Source organism: Mercenaria mercenaria, chromosome 8 (assembly GCF_021730395.1).
Source record: "Mercenaria mercenaria strain notata chromosome 8, MADL_Memer_1, whole genome shotgun sequence".
NCBI lineage: Eukaryota > Metazoa > Mollusca > Bivalvia > Venerida > Veneridae > Mercenaria > Mercenaria mercenaria.
The window spans coordinates 52,695,845-52,718,546 of NC_069368.1; the positions used below are offsets into that span (position 1 = coordinate 52,695,845).

General features: G+C 32.3%; 1 protein-coding gene across 1 annotated transcript in view; it reads right to left on the bottom strand.

Annotated features, from left to right (window-relative positions):
• Positions 1-20,837, bottom strand: part of LOC123566328 (5-hydroxytryptamine receptor 5A-like) — a 43,300-nt gene extending 22,463 nt beyond the window's left edge. Inside the window, exon 1 of the mRNA XM_053549985.1 lies at positions 20,523-20,837. The gene's annotated coding sequence lies outside the window, so the exon portion shown is untranslated. The remainder of the gene's footprint in view (positions 1-20,522) is intronic.
• Positions 20,838-22,702: the final 1,865 nt, after the last annotated feature.

Consider the following 22,702-nt stretch of genomic DNA (forward strand, 5'->3'; position numbering starts at 1 on the left):
TAGCAGTCGGTTTATAAGTGACTTTGTGTTTTGTTATTGTTGTCAAAAAGTATAACGGAAGTGCCTCACAACTGAAGCGGAAACCAGTTTGATGCGCAAAGTAGTCCACTGTAAGTAATATTTTTTGATAAATGTCCACAGAAATTAATAATTTTCTAATATTAAAGACGAATATCTGAATAGGATTCATTATTTGATAAGAAATTATAATCATCGACACGTTTTTTAAAAATCATACATGTGCTGACACCTAAGTTGTCTACCGTTGTTTATTAGAGTTACCTTTCGTGCGGCGCAGTAATACTTTTTGCAATGAATCGCCGAGAAGTCGTGGGAAAATTAAAAACCATGTAAATAAACTAAAATTAACCACCTTTTCAAGATGAATTTCAAGTGATCGACATTATGCATTTAACCCGTCTGACCTGTGTAGCATCTTAAATATCTGTTCTAAGGTATTCATTGTGTATAATGTCATGTTATGCCCTTGCAATGCTAATCCCACTCTGATTTTTTTGGTTTACATTTTTTATCAATGAGAAATATGGCGTCCATCCCGAGCTGAAATGACATGGCGTTAAATTTTTACATGTTTAAGCAAACATGGTGTGTTAGAAAGAAAATTCCATCCCTTCAACATTATTTGTAACACTGTTATTGTAAAAAAAAACCTGTTTTTTCCTTATACAAAAGCTTAATATTTTGTGTTGAATGTACTTTCACAAAGGCCTCTGTTTCCCTGTTACATTCATAGTACCACATCCTTATCCACAAAGTACTGAATATTACAGGTGTCCATCAGTATTATATCAGTTTAGGAATATGTATTTTATCTTCCCACCATCGATTTCTTGAATATGCACCCCTTCCTCATTTCTGTATGAACTGTGAATGTAGCAATATGCGTCCCCTTAATTCGGTTTATATACAAACACTGTCAGTACTCATAAAAAATGTAAAACCTTGTTTGCGTTATTGAACCTTGCTATTTTTCTATACATTTATCCTTGAATTTATATATTATTTACAGCATAACTGGGAGAAATGTTTATTCTTTTAGAGGTCTTATGTACACACAACGCTCCTGAAATTTCAGTATTTACATAACGTAATAATACACATACGAAAACATTATGTGAAACGGAGTAACATATGAAAAAGTCCTGTTAAAAGAAATATCAAGTTATTATTCATTAGAAATAATCTTTCATTAACATGTTATAACGTTTGTTCTAAAAGTGTTAACGATGACGTCACAAATATTTGGCACAAGAACCAGGTAGTATCAAGCAACACTCGTTATCTTCGTGTCTAGTACACAAAAGTAATCTACTGCAACACATTAAAGCGTTACACATAATAGTGTGGACATAGCACATAAAATAGTGGCTGTGTCACGAATCGGCACGTGGATTAAGCAGTACAGATTTAGACGTGTCGTCGATTAATCCATTCTAGGTAAATAAAAATGATTTTACCAAAACCGACAGTGTTGATTACAGAACAATTATGTACCACTGAATTTTGATGTCCAATGTATTGTAATATCAGAAACATTCCTTAGTACTTTTTATCATTTGGACGATAATACTGGCGTATGCCAAATGCGTCTTAGATAGAAATAAATATCCATTTAATCCAAACATGATAACTTTTTATAAAAAAACCAAAAACAAAACAAAATCTTAAGTTCTTGCAACCATTTTAATTGCGTTTACAAGTTAATTGCGTTTTCCATATTAAAATTAAAAGTTTAGGCGGTATCATATACTACATTGTAAATATTAGTATTGATTTAATTGATATGTTATTGATAAGCTATGAAGTACATCTTTTTTCACGTTCATTTGCGCGACTAAGGTCAGAAAACGTTGCTGTTGAACATGTTGTTACAAATTTATGCAACTGTGTAAAGTCGACTGCTTGATCAATAACGCAACGTCTAAATGTATAATAACGCAAGTTGTTTAAAATAACGTATACTATGTATGTAGATATTAGTATATATTTTGAAGCAAAACAAGAATGCATTTTTATTATTCCCAATCTTTACACTTACTGCACTTCACAAATTTGACGCAAGTATAAGACTATCGGAAGTTAAGTCTCCGGCGTACGGAAAATATATGTAACCGACGTTACTGATGTGATATCTTCTTAGGTTTCGCATTCATTGATATTTGTAAAAAAAACTCTTGTCGTAAATTTCGATTAGCAATACCTCACAAGTTGTTCGTTTAGAATACTGTAAACGTTATCACAACATATGCGCAACGTCTAGGATTGAAAACGTATCGTATATAGAGGAGTCGCGGAGTGACTTTTATGATGATTCACTCTTATTTTTGTTTTCTTACTTTATATATCGAGAGCTGAGCGCGAAACTATTGTATCTTGTTCTTTATTTATATACAGTTACAATAGTTTCGCGCTCAGCCCACGATATGTCGTTCCAAATGTCAAACTTCATTTTGGTGTAATTTCTGAAAAGTTACTTGTCATTTAGAATGTTAGCAGGCAAATTAAAATCACAGATGTAATTGCGACCTTGCCTGTTAGGCGTAAACAATAACAATTTAAACGTTTTATGCTCTTTACCTATCAAGGAGAAGGTTGTAAACAAACGATTATGACCAAATTCATACGTTAAGAGTGTGGATAACAATGAAATGCTTTTTGAAAGCGGGTGTCTTCGCTGTTTTTAACGTGTCTCGTATCTGACGCATTTCAGCGAAAGTAAGTTTAACCTTTATATCCTTAGCTGCAGCAGTGAATGAAGCCATAAAATACAAAATAGACTTTACATTCAGTATTCTCCTAATAAAGTTGCACATGTGCTGCAAGATGATATAGGCTAAATATATCATTAGACCACAGCACAGCAATAAAATTAAATTGATATTTCAGCCGGTGTAAGATGCATCAAGATACTTTTTGCCGTTCAAGACATTGTCTCAGGTGATTTTGCATCACTAAAACGGAAGCAGGGAATACATATGCGTAATTAAAACAGCTATATATAGAGGAGTAACAACTCGAGTGAAAGTCCACCCATGATTGCAAAACATCAAAAACGATTTCGTTGGCATTTTATCTCTTTTTATATTTAAGGATATAACCGCAGCAAAGTCTGATATATACAAGGGTGGAAATTTCAGTCGAGAACATCACATTTGTAACTTGTTCATGTACCGTTACACAGATCAAAGCCTTACAGTAAATTGAAAAAAAATATCCAAAAACTTGCATTAATCATTGTGAAACACTTAGTGAAAATAAGATTTTAAGAAATGTCAGGGAAAAGTAGAGTAAATGTATTTATATATTTACTTAGCACTTCATCGAAGTACATTTTAAGCCTGCCAATCCCGATGTTTTCATAAAAAAACGAATAAAACTTTTGCTTCAGGACAAAAAACAAAAAAACAAAGAAACAGGAAAAATGTCCCAAATTGCCCAAATAAACCTGTCTCGTATTATCTGAGGATGGTCGTTTCCGTTTCGTGTTACATTTGAAAGCTCAGGTACATGCATGGTTATAGACTCGGTAACTACATCGAGATAGGAAAATCGTTTCAAACATTCATTTACCTTAATATACAACAATTCATCGTCTGTAGGTTATTTTCTTTAAACATCAGAAATAACAAGTTGAATAGAGGTGCCATTCAAATACATCTACCTATGTTTTTATTCAGAATATTCCATTTAATCCTAAACAGCGACACGGCGCGTATATTTAGTTTGAAAGTCAACATGTTTACAGAAAAAAAAAAAAGAATTCATTTCAGCAAACGAAAACAACAGATATTCCGATATAATATCTAATCTTTTAAACAGCTGCGTAGACAATAGCGTCATACAATTGGTATGCCCGCGTCATTTTTTCATGCATTTGTTTTGCATCGCAGATAATAATCGTTCTCAAGCGTTCCATTTATTACAGAAACTTGCTTAGTTTGTAATCTTTATTAAATTCTCGTTTATAAAAATGCAATTACTATCAGCGGTGTGCATTTTCAATCTAAACATGTTCCTGAATCTATTTTTTTTTATTTTGTCAGTAATCAGTTCGTGTTTTTCATTATCATCGCTTGATATTGTAATTAGCGAGATAACGAGATGTCTGAATAATATTTTATCGTTTGATTCAAAGCAAAAGAAAACAAGTCTTAGCTTTTATGAAGAAAGTAATTATTTAATACATGTATGTTACTATGTGTGCTATCTTAACTATTCATACACAACATTTATTTTAATGCACTATAGGCAAAAGAAAAAATGGAAATAAATCATTTTATTCTCGACACTGTGTCCGTCGTAACGTACTTTACAATTCGGCTGATATTTCTAAAAGGATGTAACATATATATTGCAAATTACAGTTATTATATATAATAATGTTAATGATAAAAATTGTAATGAAGTAATACTCTAATTAGCGATATCCCTGTTTTGACTAGTGAACGAAATTAAGTTTTTTTTCACTATAAACTGTATCACTTATCTACTGATTAGAATATTTCAGAATGTTTTCCAGCATATGACAATGAACTGCTGTGATAGATATTAAATTTAAAATGTTGTGGTAGATGACGCACAGATCAATTGTCTTTTCATCAGGAGAAAGACATAAAGACGCTTGAATGTCCTGTGTCCATCTTGCAGTACAGAGTCTAAATATAATTAGCTTAGTCAAGGAAAAAGGCTGCGAAGACTCGAGTAAGATTCATAAACCTCTAAGAGATGATCAAAAAAGTGTTTAAACAATGAAATTTAACGAGAAATGCCTCCTGATTTATGTATAAACGTTTGCAATAACTTCTTATAATTAAATAAATGTAATACGTTATTCATGTTTAATTTGTAAAATTTCAAACGTGGTTCTATCTAGAGAAAATAATACATTTAAGAATTTTTTTTCGATGTTCATGTGAAATGAACGACAGAATAGTATCGGCAAATACATGAATCGCGCTAGCAATTCATGTTTTATTTGCCGATCTTATTCTGTCGTTCATTTTACATGAAGACGGAAAAAGTTACATTTCTTATATTTACAATATATTTCCAGGCTGGTCTGGATCCATGTTGGTCACACAGCCACTATGTTGGTTTTCTCATGGCACGGCTCAAGTTTCTTTTTCTACATTACATTCAGGTCAAGCATTAACTAGTTACAGGAAATTACTGTAACTGCATCTAAAGCATGATTTAACATGAATATAAACTATTGATACTTTTTTGTTTCAAACACTCATTTCTACTTTATTTGCATATTAAAGATGATACATTTATGAAGTTTATTTAGGTATAAAGTTCATTAACACGTCTCCCATTCATCTGGTAATAAAAGTTACTCATTGGCAAGCACTTCATTATACAAACTGTGAATGATATTCTATGATCCAGGGCACTGGAGTCAATCAAGGGTTATGTTACATCATGAACACATTTGCAATGATCTCTAATGAGATGGTGATTATTATAGCGGGGATGAAAACTGCCTAGCTCAGATAGCATTTGTCCAGTCGTAAGAGTCAGAGGTAAGAGGTATTTTTTTTTTTTCAGAAAGTGGTATCAGAGAGGAAAGTGATTTACATTTAATGACTCTAACGACTGATGTGAGTCTATAGTGTTCCGAAAAACTAATGTCAAATCAACTTGTGGTCCGACGGTTTTGCTTTCTTTTACATGGTGTGTGTATCTTCTATATGATGTATATGTTGTGAAAAAAAGGAAGAATAGAACAGTATTTAAATAAAGTGAAGCATTTTTTGACAGTAAAATCTTTTAATTACCGAATATCACGGAAGTGTATGCCTAGAGAGAAGAAATTAAGGACGAGTAACTTGGTAAACATGATTTATTCCCCTTTATCGCTCTTCACAGTAGAGGCTATTTTTTTAAATATAAGAGCTAATTTCATGCGAAATAACATTTACAATTTTGTTTGATCAGAGTGACTAGATAAAAGAATAATTGACTAGTTGAAACTAACGAAACGTTATAGAACATTGATAATCATGTCATGCAATCAGGTCTATATAAATTCATTCTTTGTTATTGGTTAGAAACAGTGGTTAAGAGATAATTTCACTGATTGCAATGAAAAGTTATTTATTTAAGCCCCTTCTCGAGACAACACATAAAATACAAGAATGTAAATAGTTTAGAAAATAAATCAAATATTGCAATAAATGCCATTTATCAGCACGCAATTAAAATGTCAACCAGCAATGTTCAATTAACACATGTACCGAAACGCGAGTAGGACCACAGAACGCTGTAGCGCCCAAAAATAGGAACCCTTACGTAGGAGATTCTATGATTTTTGTCATTGCACAAAATGGATATAAAGAACTTCCACTCGGTCATTTGATGTGAAAAAGTGTCGAAATACAATCTGCAAACATTAGATATATGCACATTATATTAAATATGACGATGCCTATAAATGAAACTGTTTATAGTAATTTCTCTGTTGTTCGCTGATAGTTATTTAGATTTTCTCATCCATCATTAGAATATGCTCATATGACATAGTGTCGAAAGAAAATTGAATTAATGTTATTATTGAGATTTTTAATTTAATTTCCTTCGAGATGACTGTTCTTTACCATTCTGTGGTAGCAAATGACCTTAAAAATATTTTATGGGATATAAACAGTGGCACTTGTTCGTGCTTTATAAGTAGAATAGCCCACGGGTATGCCATTTCAGTAAATTTCAAAGGAAATACAATAGACAAAATAGTGGAAAAGCACAAACCAACATACAGAAATTTATGCTTATGAATAATGCTTTGTATGAAATTCCATGATTCACCTGTCATCGGGACGAATTTAAGATATACAATGGCTACAATGGCCATTTTTCAATAAAATATGTTATATTTAGATATTTACTTTAAATGTATTAAATAATCTTCGAATAAATAAAGTTTGCATATAGAGCTGTATTCATAGTGACAGTTGATTGTCAAAAACGCAGCCATGTATACAGTGTGTACTATTTTAAACCTAATGCATAGTACTGCTAATGTAAATAAACTTGTTAATTTTACGTTTGCATAAACTATATGAAGTAATTGTTAATGTTTTTGAATATGGATTTATAATGAAATTTGAAAAAGGAAACACACGGAGGCATTTTCAGTCGAAACTATAAACGTGGTCATTCAGAATAGTGTGGACTGTTTAAAAGTTAACCTAATATTCTGCAATTAATAATAAAATTATCTAACATCCGGAGAGAAATCTTAAACTGGCAGTGTAGTTAATAGCAAACTAGAATATTTGCGATCTCAGCAGGCACAGCAACGTTAAATCAACGTTGAATCAAAGTTTATGTTCAACGTTGAATTTTGGTTGGATTTATATTTGATTTTGAAAGTTGAAACAACATTGAAGCTTCAACCATTATTAACATTGATATTAAGGTTGAAATAACCTTGTTTCAATATTGTTTCAACGTTGATTTAATATTGAATTTAGGTTGAAATCAACTAGTGGTAAGTATTATCCTAATTAGGTTAACTAATTATTGTTTATTGTTTGATCCTGTGTTGTCAATGGTTAATATCTAGACTTTATATTGAACTATGTTGTTAGATGGTCAAAGACTTTTCTAACTATTAAATTAGCGTTGGTTAACGATGAAATAAGGTTGAGAAACTGTTGAGGATTTATTCGCTTCATATTTGCTTGGTTTTAAATCAAACATAGCGTTCAGTAGATCATAATCATGTGCAGGAATTTCCTGAAAATACAAAGTAATTTGGCTAATCATTGGTAAATATTATAACTAAAATTTCCAATATTTGACTTGGCATTTATTGTATACTTAGTACGTTTAATTAGTTACTTAGGTTAACTAAATACTAGTCTAATAGCCATTATGAATAGAAACAATATCTGCATGTAAATTGCCGAAATGCATCTCAGAATAATATGTACTGTGCTTACCAGTATAAAAAAGAACGAACAGTCTTTCATTTTCCTTCTCACCAACTGTTACAACTATGACGTTAAAGATGAATGGAGCAATATAAACAGGCATGTGAGAGAATGTTGTTTGCAAAGGAGTAATACTGTGCAAGATTAGGAAATCAGAAGATAATTGACCAATATAGGCACAAAGTGGATGCAAATAATACCTTAGAAGGTCACATAATAATCCTGTTTATAAAGAGCATATGGTAGATGCAATTAGATTTAAAAGCCCATGCGTTGTCGTGCTTAAAACATTTAAATTGATTTATTAAACAAGTGACCTACAGAAGAGAGAAATTTTCCGTAATCATTTTTTTAGTTTTCATCAAGCTAACTTCATACAAACGCCAAAGATTATAATTCGTATTTACACCTGTAAAGTTATGCATTTATTTGAGAGAATACAAAAGTGTAAAAGTGGCCTTTTACACGTTTAACAAAACTGATTGTTTTATATGGGTATGTTCTAGTGTACGAGATAATTAGGTCCCTATTGATTTCAAACCAATTTTCAAAGCATTCATTTTATATCTTAACCTTGCAAGAAGATTGAAACATGACCATTATTCAACGTTGATTCAACGTGAGGTAACGACCAAATTGCAACAAGGCATTTCCTATGGTTGCTGATGGTTGAAAATGGTTGATCAAAGTCACGACCAAGTTTCAATGTTGTTTCAACGTTATGTGCCTGCTGGGATGCGGTCGTTTTGTACAAAAATTATTTGGATTCAAACTTTTAAAATATACCAGTACACCGTCATTTCTATTTCACACAACACTAGATGCAAACTCAGGTCCTCAGTCAGATATCAGGGACTTGTTGGAAACAGTGTATGTCAATAAAACATTCTCAATATATTGAAAATACATGTATATAATTTTTCATGTAGATATTGCATAAGCGACATGCTTTCGTACCAAGATGTGCAGCAATAGTATGTTGCTACATAAGTGTATCATTACTTCAGTGAAAGAATTTGTGACCAGAATAAATGTATATGACTCGTAAGTAATTTGTTCGATCTCTCACATTATTTCACTTAGCAATATATAATATTTTACGAATATCTTGAAAAATGATTACTGTACATTTTACCATTTTCTTGAAAAGTGCTAACTGTATATTTCTGAAAAAATGTCAATTACAAGTTGTGTAAGTGCATGTTTTTTATAAATACCATTTCAAAAATTGACATGAAATGTATCTAATGTTTTTCATCTATATATAGTAACCAAATGCAAATACATAAGATATATTTATAAATAATCGAGTATCATAACCATTAATACAATACTATTTTTATCTGACAACAACAATTCAGATTTCTGTGTTTTTCTGTTTTTGCGATTCTACATAAAGAATTTCGTCTTAGTAATTAGTGAGCGAATGAGTGAGTGAGTTTGGTTTTACAGCGAATCGGCACAAAAAGGTAATATATCGCCGAGAACAAGTTTTATGAAAACGTAAATTGTTATGCGTCTCTTAAAAACATACACGTATAACCTATATACATACTTTGTGACCGAGTGGTTAAGGTCGCTGACTTCAAATCACTTGCCCCCCTTTTCGGTGTGAGTTCGAGCCTCACTCGGGGCCTTGAATTCTTCATGTGAGGAAGCCATCCAGCTGGCTTACGGAAGGTTGGATGGTTTTACCCAGGTGCCCGCTCGTGATGAAATAATGCACGGAGGGGCACCTGGGGTCTTACTCCACCATCATATCTGGAAAGTCGCCATATGACCTATAATTGTGTTGGTGCGACGTTAAACCCAACAAAAGATAAAGTGTTAGAAATATCAGTGGCAAGCAATAATATTGCAAGATATGTGACTAATATATTTGATGTTTTGTGATAAATGCCTATCAGCTTTAAAATAGATAACATATTGCCGATTGAAATTTTTTGACACAAATGGAGTCCACAAACTCGATTAAAACATGTTTAGTAGTAAGCGGTGTTTGACATGGTACACATTCACGTTGATCCTCTGTGTTCAGAAGATAAGAATTAGTAAATAAATGAATATTTTGAAACTAAAATTGATAACAGAACAGATAAATTCAATATACTGGTGAAATTTTGATTTGCCGTTACTGACATGCACGTAAAATTTCAAAACCGTACTCTCCATATTTTTATCAAAATGGCCCTTAATAATACACCTGATCTTGACTTTTCTACCTTGAATATATATATTTGATACACTGTATCAAAATGGTAACAAATGTGTTTACGAAAAAGAAAACATGCTGAAATGCGCAAAACATATACTTGTACCAAGACAAGAAATCAATTAAACAAAATATGCTTCAAAATATTTAAAATGTAAAACGATTGGGCATGTGTGTCCTGAGTCAGTGTCAAAGAGTAACAAGTTTTTTTATGACACTACTTAGAAAATGTAAACAACATTTCAATTTCGAAAGATTTAGAGGTAAACGTCTCGCAGAAGAAAACTTTCTCCTACAGATGCAGTGTTAATCACATTGTGTTCTTGAATCTATTTATAACGTTTTTCTTTATCCCAGGAAGCTTAGTACAAATCAATATGGAAGTACATCATCATCTAACGCGAGGATCTTGTACGGAACTGACAAATAAAGAATTACAGACTACAATCAATTTTAATGCGTTATGTAACAGAAAAGATATGGTAATGATTTAGTTTTTCCCCGATAATTGTTTCCTTCGAAAAGAAACCTAACTGTTAAAGTGTCCATTACCTTTTTCAATTTGTTTCAGAGTCATATACGAGTAATTCAAAACTATTTTGTTACAAGAATCCAGCATCAATTGGGAAATATGATGTATTGTTTTGTTTATGACAATTACATTTTATCAAATTCTAGGTAAAACAAATTGGAACAGGGAACGACATATAAATAGCAATTTACCTAAATGTTTATGTAAATTATTTAAAGGCAGTGTTACTTTTTAACGATATAGGTTTGTCTTTATGTGTTCTACTCCAGGACTTCATTTCAATTTGAAAGTTATATTTAATCTAAAAGCTGTGAATTACTGCAAGCATTCATTTATCTAACAATATTAATTTACTGTATTGTTATATTTCTGACATAGTATAGATGTACCGGTATAGTATAGTTTCGCCCTTGCCTTGTACGAACGAGAATAGTTTTGATAAAAGTAAAGTAGCCCTATGTACGCTTGCTATAAAGTACAAGATCTACTAGTTGACTTAAATCATCTTATTCTACAGTTAGATTAGAAGGTATCAGTACATAAAAATAACACACCCATCTTATTTTATTTAGCTGATAGTTTAAGGACCAACGGCGACCAAACATACAGAACTTAATCTGCAGTGTTCTTTGATGATCAAATAATTTAATTTACATCGTTCTCAGTAATAGGATATTTGTGTTCACTCAGTCTGACTTAAGTACTTGATCTTCTAAACGAAGATCTGAGAACGACCCATTTACATTCGTCTTCTGTATATTTTTGATTTCCAGTATTGCTATTTTTATTTTCGCAAATCTACGAGTATTTTTATTTGAACCAATCAGACGACTTGTTTCAACAAGCATTTGGCTGAACCATCAAAATTGCGTCGAGTGTCAGAGTAAGAAAAATGTGCAGTCAATTCGGGGCTCAAACACAGGACCCCTCGCTTACAGGGCGAGTGCCCTACCGACTGAGCTAACCGGCTGTCTGATACTTTACGTGACCGAGTCCGTACCATGACATATAATTTCTCTCAGATCACGAGGGCGTAGTCGCGATGTGGTCGTCATAAGAATTGTAAATATGAAAAACACAGGCTAAATGTAGATTTACAAAATGTTGTAATTAAGGCTCTGATTGGCTAGCGGAAGGGTCGTCAGAACGAGGCTGTCAATAGCTCGTCTCCAGATCCTATGCGTAGCGTAATAGGAGATGTACTTTAGTCAGATTGGTGTTCACTTAGATATTTCTCTTCGCATTTGAGCCCCTTAATCAATCTAGAAGAAACCTGATATAAAACATGACAAAAAAGAAAATGTGGAAACTCTACATGCCGCTCAACACGACAAAAACGAAAATGTTGCAGGCTCGGTTTGATTGAGCATGTTCATGGACGGTAGTGGAAATGCATACTAGCCCCGGATTGAAGTCCGTTCCTTAATGATATCCATAAGGCATGAGATTGGAGATATTGTCTGGTGTCGACTTTTCCTGTTCTAACGCCAATAAGACCGAATTTGAAGTAGCCCCATCTTTTGTCTGAGCCGAGGAATAGTATTTCTGTAGAATATCGTTCAGCACAGACACTTCTAACCATTCAAATTCAGTACTTTCATAGTCACCTTTCATGATCCAATCTGGAGTAAATTTATATGTGGAAGGTTTTTTAATGAGGGCTTTATTTAACATTTCAAATATTTCATAAAAGTAGTTATAACATTTTCTGCCAGTTTAAAGACTAAGCATGTCCCTTTTAAACTGATCAAGAGATAGTCACAGTCTTTACTTTTACTGAATTCTATAATAATGTTTTGACTAGTGCTATTGCACCACTTTGCCAAAGATTTCCTGAATGCCATATTTTGTTTATTATGTAATTCGGACCTATATGTAGATTATCATTTGAATTGCCATTGTTCATAATTCAGATGCCCAGGGATTGAATTATGAACCATAGTAAATCCGACAATAAACATGAAGACTGTCATGTTTATATTTTTATTCTGATGTACTCATTCTTGCGTAAAACTGTGGTTCTTGTGTTTTCATAGAAGAGTAAACGTTTAGTGTGTTAACAGAGAGATTTTCACGCTCATCTGCTGTTAAACACCTTTTAATATGTACACGTACCGTGGCAAAGCAGAAACATATAACGGCCCTAAAACGAAATATTCAAAGGGAAATGACGTCAACACGATCAAACAACACTGTAATTCCCGCGCATTTTATGAACGCTGACGGACAATATATTCACTTTTCAGTGTTTTACATGTTTTAAGCAAGACTAGCGTTTACGCGTGTTCGTTTCGCGTTATAGCATTTGCAAAATCCTTCGGAATATGTTGGTTCCTTTGCCATACCGAGCTTGTGCAAGAACAAATCTCTCAGTATTCTGCAGATATTCTAACGCAAAAAAAACAACTTGTTAATTTAAAAGTCTGTCGATGAGCATGACAGGAACCAGTACAATATTGCCACGATCAAAAATAATAAAAATGTTATTTCTGTATCAAAAGGTACACATATAATGTACACAAGATATCTCAATCTGTTTCGGGTATATACATTCGAGTTAGGCATGTTTCAAATCAACCTTCTTAAAATATATCAATGCACGTGCCTAAATAAAATTGTTTATACAATATATAAACAGCACTGAAATCATAAACGTTTTGCAAGAAAAAGTCGCAGACACATTAAACACTAGAAAAAGTAATTGGTAATCGTATTCTATTTTTTCCCATACATAATCATCAATTAACAATTTATTTTGTCTTATCCTAGGAAGTTTAGTAAAAATCCAGATCGAAATGGTATTAAAAACAGAAATAAAATTAAAGAATTTAGTGATTATTTCAAATTGTTTTAAATTTTAACTTGAATGAAAACTGCTAATACATTTATAAATCAAATGTTAAAGCCATTTAACTTTACAATAATCATACGTTATATTAGACATAGAACGTCTGTCGAGATAAAATAATCTGTAATGTTTCTTTCTTTCTTCATAATGAAGCTGATATTTTCTCAAAAAAACTTTTTCCTCTAGGCTCATCTAGAGTCTGAGATAAGAGATATTTTTTCCAGAAAGTCCTTTAAAGAGTATTTTATGGCAGATATTTATCTTAAAAGCCTTTAGCGAATGATGCCAGTCAAACTTTATATTCGATTTAAATCTGATTTAATTTGAAATAAATACTGTTTTGAAAACAAATGCACATAATCATTGACTTAAATTATCCCTTCACCACAAATGGCAACACTTCTGTCTGCTTAAATGTTGTCGAATGAGTGTAAATATTTGTTTTTAATATTGTATGTTTATATAGTACGGTTAATTTACCAATATTCAAACAAAAATCTTTGAAAACGTAGAAACTTTGTCCTGAGTAACCATAAGTTGCCGCCTGAAACTATTTGATTGTCATTTTTGATGCCAATGCTCTAAATACATATTGGAAACTATTTCATAGTCTATCATGTTAGGGAATATAGATCTATCATGTTACAAACAATGAAAAGTCTGTCTACTTTGTCAGGCAAATTGCAGTTCTGCTGAGGCAGACTAAGCAAACGCCATTTCAACAGCATCTGAATAAATAGCAAGGTTGTCATTAGCATTTAATGTTGCAGGTTTAAGGCTTGCTTTTGGCAAAACATAATATTATATCTTTTTTGACGTTTGCTGTTGGTCTTGAAAAAGATTGTTATCGACAATAGTTGTTAAGAACCATAATCTCTGTAAAGCTCCGCCCCCACAAAAGAATTGTAAAATGTAAGAGACAACAGCCTGTCAGTTTCAAATACACGTTAACAGTATGCATTAAGATATTAAGACGTTTTGCTTAAACGACATATCGTATTTTTATTTATTAAATTAAGAACAATTTCTATATTAGTACTGTAATCGTGTAAGTAAACAATATAATGAACTTTTGTATTTGTGGCTGTCATAAATGTAAAGAATGAAATATTAATGTCAAATGAAATTTCATTTTTCAGTATACATTCATAATGAATAAAAACGACTCCAAAAGAGAAATGAAATAAGATAGTAGTCAATATAAAATTTTATTACATATTTTCAGTTCCTAATCTAAATATCTGAGTGAAATTAGTCTAGTATTTTCATAGTGAAAAATATCAAATATATTTTTTCCTGGTAATAAACTATAAAATGGGTAAATTCAGCCAGAAATTGAAATAAAAATTGACAGTTTTACATTTAAGATCAAAATATATTTCATTCATGAACACCATGGCTTACATTTCCACTCGTGTCTATTGCACCTGGTGCTCACTTGTTAAAGATATTTCCGTCTTACACTAAAACAAAAAAAAATATCATCTCTGCGTAGCTTCAGCAAATTATTTGAGGGATTGTTCCATTCACTCGCAAGTCTCGTTGTAATCTGTGAACTTTTGCACACAATAAGGAATGATAAAATAAGGCTTACATATTCAAAATATGGAAAACATTCATTTTCGTGCCAAACGCTTTAAAGCGAGAAGTTCCCAATGAACGGAAAAAATGAAACATGAAATGTGTACGATAGTTAAAAATTAAATTGAATCAGATCACTTGATGGATCATTAGTTTTCCTTAAATCTAGAATGCTATTCCGTTTAAGAAGAAAACATTACCGTGGCAACAATTTCAATGTAAGTATTTAGTTCATGTTTTAAAATCATTGCACCGGTTAAAACTATAATTCTGTATTTTGTACAGTTATAGAGTCAGGCCAACACAACGATGGTCATTAGAGAGACTCCCTCAAAAGATATATTCTACCCCACAAGCGAGTATTAGTGAAGGCTATGCGATTCGAGTTCATCGACCATAACCATTCGGTAATGAGCTAGATATACGATATAATTAGACGCCTGCAAATACAAATTTGTCCATGTCATGATGAAATCGCTGTTATTATGAGAAGTATATATAATGAACATTTAAATGAATGCAGCATGAGCGAATAATACCGAATAGTCGGAAATAATTTCGCTTCCAAAGTGTGTCGTTAGATGGTAATGAATGGCTTTTCTAAAGGATGTAAATATTGTATTTTTATGACGAACGTCGTTAAAAAGTAGTTCTCTCCTATCCCTACCTTCTATTGTTTTTTTGAACTAATTATGACATTTTCATTATTACTATTGTATCGTTAGTCTCTTTTACAGCTTACTTGAGGAATGTTTTAAGCATTGCATAGTGTCTGTGTGATTACTGGCCGAAAGAGTGTATGAATAAATTTAACGTTCCAGGAAAATGATTCATTATTCAGAAAACATAACAGCAATAAACGAAAAGTTCTAGATCTCTTTTTCATAAAAATGTTATAGCGCAAAATTGTCCGTCCATGCTTTCGGAACTACCATAAAAACTAAGTAGCCATCATGATGATATTCTAAACTTCCTAGCATTTTTCTGTAAACATTAATGCAATAAGTTATATTTGAGGACGATTTTACACTATATAGATGCAATTTTCAGAAAAGTTGGAAATTTCAAGATGTTTCTGAAGGTAGCGAGAAAGCTATCTAGCTAATAAATGGCAACTATGGGCAGTTTCGTAAATATATCGAGTTAATATTGTAATTTATCGACATAATACTTCCAGGAAACTTCGACTATTAGTAACCCCTTTTTAAGAAGATAACAGGTAAGGGTAGATTTCTCGGAAGATAAGCTTTTTTAAGTATCGCTTCAGCTGTCTAGCTCCCTCGAGGCAGAAATGCCACTATGCATTTTCTTTGCTGTTTTTCAACAGTTTTTCAGTTATGAAACGGCGAGCAGTTAACTAAACCAGTTTTCATGGATTTAGTACCAGCACTTCCATGTTACCTGCAAGTACTTCAAGTAGTCAATTTCCAAACATAAATCAGAGGTGGGCGACGAATGATTTAAGCAATAATGGTTTTAATCAATCGTCATGAAAAACACACGCATCACCCGAGGATAAAACTGACGACCCGGCAATCCGCAGATCGGCGTTTCACCTATAGATCTATGCAGGCGAGATGCTGATGAATGATTTGTGAAATTGTAAAAACAAATTAAGGCGTATTAATACACTGAAAGACAAAATGCACTAGCGCTCTCTGGGTTTAATTGTAGCTGCATTTCTAACTTAAATGTTATGGTAATTCTGCACAGTTCGAAAATCCAAGTAATACAATTTATCCGTATAATAAAGAAAGAACATACGGACACACGGAAACGTATATCAAACCCCGAAGAAAAAATATTATTTTTCCTAATTGATAAAGCAGGCAGCTTTTAAATCTGACGTAAGATTAAACATATGACCAAAACTTTTGGTACGTTTAAATCAATTGAAGGTCATAAAATCTGATTGAATACTTTATATTCATTTAATTTCATTAAAACCTACACTGTGACTGTAGAACTTTACTGTGCGAGAAAATATTAACAAAATAGCAATATTTGCGTAAGCATTTATTTTGAAGAGATTTGATTGTGATATTATTATTATTATTATTATTATTATACCAGATTTATATAGCGCCTTTTTCATGAAAATACGTTCAAAGGCGCTTTACCTATAGCAAACGCAGCCACACTGGGCGCGAAATTCATCATCTACTAGAACATACACAGCGCGATCTGACCAGAGGGACAGGGTGAGATAAAGCCCCCATAACAGATAGAGATATAGATATGCAGATACAGGCCAGTCTGGCAAACTTAGCCTTTGCGAATAGACAGCCTGGTTCTTTAACGTGCCCGATGTATAGCACCGATACACGCAAAGCCGTCTTTCCTTTGTCAGTTTAGACAAAAACTACATAATATATAACCCTATACTTGCCGAAAGCTCTTACTATATATAGTATATATTTATGTTTCGAAATATTATATCGTGGTATTAATAATTTCTACAATGCAGACAACAATTGATTTGAATATGCAAAACGAATAATGATAATGAATTGATAAATGTGTCATCAATCAGTATCAGAAAAGTTCATGTCTTTATGATAAGATTTATTTGGGGAATAAAATCAAAAGAGAATATGAAATGTATAAAAGTCTACACTTGCTAAATATGTAACAGTTTGATATGCAGAACGTAAACGCTTTAAATATTTAAAAACACCAGGCCTTGCTTTTGACTCATATTATTGCAAAACGTTTTAACAAAACCCAGGCCATTGTCAACTTTGAGTATATACTTTTGCTTAACTTAATTCACTGAACTATTTGACGGTAACAGTCTAGAACAAGAATTTCTGCAAGAGTCATCAGAACATTACTTATATCTTTAGTGTATGTATCGATACACAGCTGCAAACAACACAAACACATAACTTCTTTGAATAATACTATATTTACGTCCTAGTTATTTCTGTTTTCCCATCCTCCAAAAGGGTTATGTCAGAGGAAATAAGGTTTTTTCTTGTGTTTTATTTTTACTAATTTCCTCTATATTTCTATTTTACTAAACGACGTCTGAATATGTTTATTATACAAAATTATAAACAATAATCGGTAGTATAATCATGTTGGAGACATTTCTAACCAGTATTTTCAGACCAAATTAGCATTTTGATTAAAACCAATTTACGAGACGAGATATCTTTCTTAATATTTATATCAATTATCCATTTGTATGGCATTTTGATTATTGTACATTTTCAATTATTTCGTTTTATTTTAATGGAATTCATTGATTTGAAAGCATAAACATAAAATAACTAAGTAAAACTTCTTGATCATGATACCATGTGCAACCAAAATTTGATTAATTCTGCACATAGAGAAAAACAAAAACGAAAAGAAAAAACGGTATAAGGTCAGCTACAAAAGTTTCATTCAAAGACCTTGGACGCCCTTAAAACATACCACAGAAAAGGGGTACAGTAAAATGTACACCTACTGAGCATGTATAGCACATAACCGGATATATGCAATTATAAAACATAGAAAAAGGAAACAGACTTAAGCATAAGTGAAGAAGAAACACAGCAAAGCACCGCAATCGAACGATCAATGACGAAATCAACAATGAGGAGTGTATACTTCTTTGCAGTTACTAACATTCACCCTTTAACCATACCGTGTTTATATATATTATGAAAATACAAACTTATTTCTCCTAGTAACCATTCCCAAAAAAAGCACATTTAACGTCTGAGAAATAATACGCCTAGCATTTAAGTAATTATAGCTAACAATGATCTGATATGCAAAATATTTATGAAATGCCTTTATAAGACTCAATAGACTAACATTTGAGAGACAAAACCAAATAATAGGTTTATTATTTTAGTTTCTTTTTGAATCACATAATTATTTATACCGTATTGCGCATTTTTATTTAAGTTAATTGAGGTTAACCGCAATTGAACTCCCTACCATTATTCCAGCAATACAAAGCCACAACGCTCAGGGTATACGTGCTTCAAAACAAGCCAACAGTTTCGAGTCGACCACGTCTAGACACTTCCAAGTATGTTTTCCTTGTGTAGAAATAATCATTGGTTTTGCTATCCTGCATCTTTTCAAAACAATTTTATCATATGTATCGACAGCATAAGGAAACTAATGAGATTTTATTCATTCGCCTGAATGCTTCATCAAACTTGTTATTCAATTTGGCAAAAAACACTAGCTTCAGTGTTTTATTATAATACGAGAAATACAAGTAAATGTATTTTTAAATGGAATGTATTTTTTTTTTGCGATATCATTTTAATAATTCATGGGCTGAATAAAAGTCAATATACAACATCAGTTATACAGGACATTACAAAAGAAATGTATAATATGAAACTTGAGATACGACAGACATTCGCAATAAAGCACTTTATCAAAGATTGCTTGATAAAATTTTAATAATATTCTAAACAGTCTGGACATTTTAACGACGTAGCTTATAAAAATAGTATAAACACAAGCATTTGGCACTGCTATGAATGTCATACAGAGTAGTTAGAATTTTGTGTTTCATTTTATATTTCAGTGTGGGAGTATAACTAAAGCTATCGCTTCCTGTTTTATGGTAGCCGTCAAAGAACGTAAGAATACTTTAAAACTAAACTTAATGTAAGAAGGCGTTTATGTAAGAACATACTAAACATTGAATATTTTAGACCATAGTCTATGCTTCAAAGAACATGTTAAACGAAATAAGCGAATGACGAACTATATTAGATCATAGATTCCATCAATATCAGGACTTAATATCGCCTGGCTTAGGCTGGCGCCAGGGGATGTAATAGGTGTTGAAAATGTCACTACAGCTTATGATTTAGTCAATCAAACCGAAACCGCTATTATTTTGCTCCTCCAAAGCACCTCGTAAATTTGACTGCAGAAACAACAGCCTTCAGTTTTTAAACATTTACAACAGCATTAATTTACTATTTATGGTTACAACTTTCAACTGACATTTAACATTTCTATATTTACGTTATTAGTTGAAATCTTTAATACTCACTTCTGACTTGACGTTTTACGAATTAACATTTTCATTATAATGAGCGTATATGTTTCTGACGGAAGTAACTTTAAAATAAGAATATAATTAAATTCAACTACTTATGCTTTTTTTACATGTTTGTGCGAGTTGCTTTTTGTTATACAGACATCGTGAGTAACAAAGAAAATAGTATCTACATAGATTATGATGGAATTGTGCACATTCGTACAATATTATTTTAGATAATCGTCATGAATGTAAATTTGACTCCGGAAAACTGAAGTTAAAATATCACATTTTGGCATTTTTATACAAACTAACAAGAATACAAATTAAATGATTTTTTATTTGTATGTTGTTCCTGTTTTTGCAAAAGAAAATTCACTAACCTTGATATTCGTTCCTGTATGAAATATAGTCCTCGGCACATGCTAATACTAGATTCATTGCAGCTATTGTTGTATTGATATGCAAGTGTTCGTAGGTTTGGCTTGTTTCATGCATCGTGAGGCATTTAACACAGTAACTGTCGCCCGTCTATCGTTTTATGTATACTATGAACCAAAAATATGTTAATTTGTTTAACATTAATTATTTCCTGTTCTCAGTCACCGAGGGTTAATGTTTTCGTGACTGAGATAATACGATTCAAAATTCTATTAAAGTTGTCATCATTTACTTGAATGCATCAAGGCCAAACCGTATGAATAAGTCAAACCTATTATTTCTCTTTCAGAATTTAAGGGCCATTTAAACAGTTTTCAGCAATTTGTGCCAAACTGTCACGTTCAAATTTAGAAATAAGACGCAGATCATGGATTGCAGTGGATATATATACTTTAAACTAGTAATATATGTCAGGTTCAAGTTTCAGTGGCAAGAATTGAGTTTCAGTGGAGTAGCCTTGACCATAGAATTTTGACGTAGTGACTTGCGGAAGCTGACGCATGCATTCCTTCACCTAGTTTAAAGTAAAGCTGTCATTTTAACAGGGGCCTCTGGAAAATTGAATACTAAAAAGACGGTACGAATAGAACATGTATATTTCCGCTTATTTTGGGATTTTGCAGTTAAATTATAGTGAGATAGTGTGTAGCATTTGGTATTGTCATCTTCAGGGAATTTCCTGTAGCAATTCGAAAACTGGCATTTTAAACTTTTTTCGTGATCGGATTACGCGACTTGTAGAGAAAAAGAGATGTTAGAATTGTATTGCTAATGACTTGTTATGAGGGACAGGTAGTGGTTAATATTACAATATTTGTATTTCAGGTGCGTGGTTACAGCCTTTAGTATGTGGTTTTAAATTCAAGTAGGAGACTGGATTCTGAGAAGCTCTGAAAATTTACTGCCTCCTTGGCTACTGCAGGATAAAGGTATATTATATTTACATCCTACGTTTTACTACGTACGTCGTAATGGAGTATACTAAACTAATGTGTCCTTAGCTTGAATTTTTCATAACAACATAGCATTCTACATTGATATACCAAACGCGCAAACTATCTAATATTCAGTAAAAAATCTTAACTCGGTGAAGTGGAGAGCGACTAGTCTCTATTGACTTGAGCACATAAATACAGTAAAATATCTTCCTCAATGTGCTGCAATTCGCAGGAAAGTAATCTGGCATATATCGGTTTTCTCTAAAGTACTATATGAATGAATAATCTCCGTGCTTTTATCAAGGAATGGTATTTTCAGAAAAATAAGGTACCTATCTGATTCAAGTGCGATATGTGATGGAGGTGAATGTGAAATAGGTCTAACAGCGTATAGACAAAATCATAGACCCTTCGCATTCATCCCTGGATAAAGAGTTTGATTTAAATCGAATACCTAACGATAATTATTAGCCTAATTACTTTTGCATTGTAGCCTTTTCTAATGATTTAAGCATGAAACGAGCGAGTCAAAGTAGTTAAGTAGATCATAAAAACATACCGTGTTTATCAGAATATCCCTGCAGGCTGGTTGATATGAAACTGGATAGAAAATTAAGAAGCATTTAGCGTATGCACACCAAATAGATTATATATAACGCTACCACAAAACCATTCTGATATTTTAAGGAATAAAGGATTTCAGCGAACGCCATAAAAGATGCATAAATTCACATCTGCGATATCGAATTCCACAATTTTGTAACGACCTTTTTGTGGAGTGGTTAGTATTAAACTGAATGAAGAAAAAAAAACGTTTTGCACAAAATATATTTGCTTGATACCGTCACAAATATATCCATTTCATTATGAGCATCTGTACAACGACTTCTTCCACTATGCATCTATGTATACTGAACAAAACAGTTAATCGGCCACTTGACACTGTACCGTTATCTTAAATTTTACTGAAAGTACATTTTTGTTTAAGCGTGCATATCACAGGTTCAGCGAAAACAAATTATGCCGTAATATCGTTTTCTTAAAACACAACTTTTACTGTGTTCTTTCTTTGTGACTTTTCAAAGTGAGTTGAAGTCGTAAGATGAATGAAGTTTTTTCAGTTCTTTGAAGTTATTTGTTTTACATTTTATGATGTTGATCTAATTGTATTATTAATTTAGAAA